The sequence below is a fragment of the Apis dorsata genome, unplaced genomic scaffold (genome assembly GCF_000469605.1).
Source record: "Apis dorsata unplaced genomic scaffold, Apis dorsata 1.3 scaffold_270, whole genome shotgun sequence".
In the NCBI taxonomy this organism is placed as follows: domain Eukaryota; kingdom Metazoa; phylum Arthropoda; class Insecta; order Hymenoptera; family Apidae; genus Apis; species Apis dorsata.
The window spans coordinates 363,230-366,727 of record NW_006263548.1 but is presented as its reverse complement, the minus strand read 5'-3'; the positions used below and the strand labels follow the sequence as shown (position 1 = coordinate 366,727).

Below are 3,498 nucleotides of genomic sequence, written 5' to 3'. Positions count from 1 at the left end.
CCTTATCATTTTTTTTTTTTTTTTTTTTTTAAGAAAAAGCGTTATTTTTTTAGATATAGAAGAAATATCATAGTTTATCGGAAGTAGAAAGAAATATATATCTCGAAATATATATCGCGAAACTCGGAACTCCACAGTCAAAGAAAAGTCGATAATTGATAATGCACTTTGATATCCTCTTTTCTAGTTACGAACAAGAAACTTGTACAATGCTAGATTTGTACACATGTCCAAGCGAAATTATTTTCAGAAAGGTTCAGAATTTTTTGACAAGATAACAGATATATCATATTAACGATAATATTATTGAGTTTAATGATGCATTATAAATTTAACCATTATTGTAAATAGAATAAATGAAGTGGAATGACGTGTTACGTCACAATGGCGAACTGTAACATATTACTACAATATGTCACTGTACATCCGGTAACGTTGCAACTTAAGTGGGCGTATTCGTAAATGAGAATGTATTTAAACGAATGTTTATGTACAATTATAATTTTAAATAAGAAATATCATGTATTTGTTGACTTTATCACAGATTCACATTATACGTGTATTCATGTGTTTTACTTTTAATAATCAGATTACTTAGTGACGTCAATTCAAACATAACTGAGTCACCAAAGTGTAAGTTTCTTATTATGAAGCAACATTCCAAAAATTTAATTTCATCATTCTAATGTATACTTAACGGTAATAGTTAAAACAAATTTGCTATTACATGTATTTTCGATAATATTGTGATTTTATTATAGATTATATTTTTCTGCTAAATCATGAAATATCAAATTAAAAAAAATTAGGAAATGAAATAGAAATAATATCACAACCTCCATAATCTTTATTTCGATCTTATTTCAAATTAACAAACGATGAAATGGCGTTTAATATTATCACACCTAAAAAAAAAAAAAAAAAATTAAATGATTTACTTTTTTTAGGAATATTTTTAGTATACAATATGAGATACATATATTACAGTTTGTATTATAAACAAATATGTTAATTTTACTTTACAATATTTCACATTGTAAAATCATATTTCATATTCATATTACCGTTAGATGATCAATGAGTCACGTATACAAGTATATAAATGTATATATATATATATATAAACATAAATAAAAAAAAACGATGCGAGGTTATCAATATAATGATAATGTATCGGAATATATACAAATAAAAATCAATCGTAAAATTGATCGAAATCGTCCGATCAAATATTTTCCTGAATTGAATTTCCGTTTAATAACAATTGCTTATATCGTGCATTAATCTATTCAAATAAGAAATGTCAAAGAACTCAAGATTTTTTTTTTAAATAAACAGAGTCAATTTTATATTGTTTCAATATATAAAGGAAATAATAATTAAATATTTTCATTTATCGTAATAATTCGAAAAGTATTTAAAACGTAACACGATTTTTTTTTACCACGAGGAAGCATGAGAACGTTACGTATTTTTTCATTTTTTGTATCTTGTAATTGATATTGACACGATGAAATATATATATATATATATGAATTATTGCCTAAAGGCATCAATATAAACATCAGACGATGTAATGAAATTCCAAGATACTGTTAGAACGATGCAAGTAAATATGCTGTTTATATCGTATTATTCGAATGTTCAAAGTGGTATCCATTAACACCGATACCCTTTTTTTTTTATATATATATATCGAATAATCACGAATTCTGATGCTCTTTCAATTATTTTTCGACATTTTCACGATAACACATAGAAATTATATATGACACATCGTCACGAACGATGAATGTTGTTAATATGCTAAAATCGTGACTCATAAATACCATCCTTGTCTTTGAAAACGTGTCACAAACTTGTTAACGAAAATCACCGTATTTCAATAAAGATTAATTATAGGTTAAATTTTCCTAAAATCAAAGATAAATAATTTTATATAATTTTTTTTAAATATCTGGCAAAAAGTATTCGATCACTCTTTAAAATAAAATGATTTTTTTTAAAATTATATAAACAACTTTAGTTTTTTCTTTTTTTTGGAAAGTTAGAATTAATTTGGTGAAAAATAATAATATGTGAAGACAAATTTTTGAAAAATTGTAATTGATCGGAATTGCAAAGAAAATAATAAAGTTAGGTTAAAATAGNAATGATTTTTTTTAAAATTATATAAACAACTTTAGTTTTTTCTTTTTTTTGGAAAGTTAGAATTAATTTGGTGAAAAATAATAATATGTGAAGACAAATTTTTGAAAAATTGTAATTGATCGGAATTGCAAAGAAAATAATAAAGTTAGGTTAAAATAGAATGATTTTTTTTAAAATTATATAAACAACTTTAGTTTTTTCTTTTTTTTGGAAAGTTAGAATTAATTTGGTGAAAAATAATAATATGTGAAGACAAATTTTTGAAAAATTGTAATTGATCGGAATTGCAAAGAAAATAATAAAGTTAGGTTAGGTTAGTCGCTTTTTAATTTAATTTAAAATTTGTTCAAAACTTATAATGAAAAATTAAACAATACATTTTTTGTTATATTGATATTATATTATGAATTATAATACATATTGAAAATTTTATCAATTTCGATTATATATAAAAATAAATGACAAATATCAAAATCTAAAAATTTTGAAGAATGATCAAATATTTTCTGTCAAAGATTGTATTTCATCATGCAATAAGTATAATGCACAAATACGAATTAGATATATAACATATACTTCATGAAAACAGGGAAAGTATATCAGTTTAAATTTACTTTTTTCAATCGACACGAAAAACACTCATTAGCCATGTACACCACTATTAATTCGAGAAAGATCTAGAATCATGGAAACATTTAATTCGAATAACTTTTACTTTCGAATAAACAATCCAACAAACGAGGAAACTAAATTACCTACTAGTTAACGACACTCTGTTTCCGGTTGAATTTAAATCAGTTTCATAGATTTAAAACAATTTTCCATCCTTGCTCTGTAACAAGTCGACATTCGCAAAAAGTTTTAGCATTCTTATCTTATCGATAAGCACTTCAATTTTCCTCCTTACTTTCGCTATCGCAATAAAATATCGCGTAGAAAAAGTTGGCTGATAAATATTAACGCGCATATGAAGTTTTTATCGAGATAGTTAAATCGCAGAAAGATTAAAACTCAGGTTTTAGAAAGAGCGAACAAGCATTGAATCCAATTCACAGCGAAAGGCGGTCTCTCTGGAGACAATCTAATTTGCAATCACTACCTTCTTCACTATTTTCAAAAATAAGTTGAATCTAATTTATGAAATGGAACGTACAATTCTATTTCCATTTGAAATCCTACGCTTTGATATACTTTATGTTGATAATATTAAAAGAATCGTAACAATCCATTGATTCTTGCAAAGTTATTTTGAAATATATTATCCTATTAATCTCGAAATGATTAAAAAACAATGCTAACAGTTCTTAGAAATAATTTAAACTATCAAATAGTTAAGAATAATAATTG

General features: G+C 24.4%; 1 long non-coding RNA gene across 2 annotated transcripts in view; it reads right to left on the bottom strand.

The window, feature by feature from the left end:
- Nucleotides 1–1,625: 1,625 nt before the first annotated feature.
- Nucleotides 1,626–3,498, bottom strand: part of LOC102674829 — a 5,078-nt gene continuing 3,205 nt past the window's right edge. The window contains exons 3-4 of one of the 2 annotated variants that reach the window (XR_421943.2): nt 2,907–3,063; nt 1,626–1,913 (exon numbers count right to left, since the gene is read on the bottom strand). This is a non-coding gene — a long non-coding RNA (uncharacterized LOC102674829). The remainder of the gene's footprint in view (nt 1,914–2,906; nt 3,064–3,498) is intronic. The other variant, XR_421942.2, reaches the window with a different exon arrangement.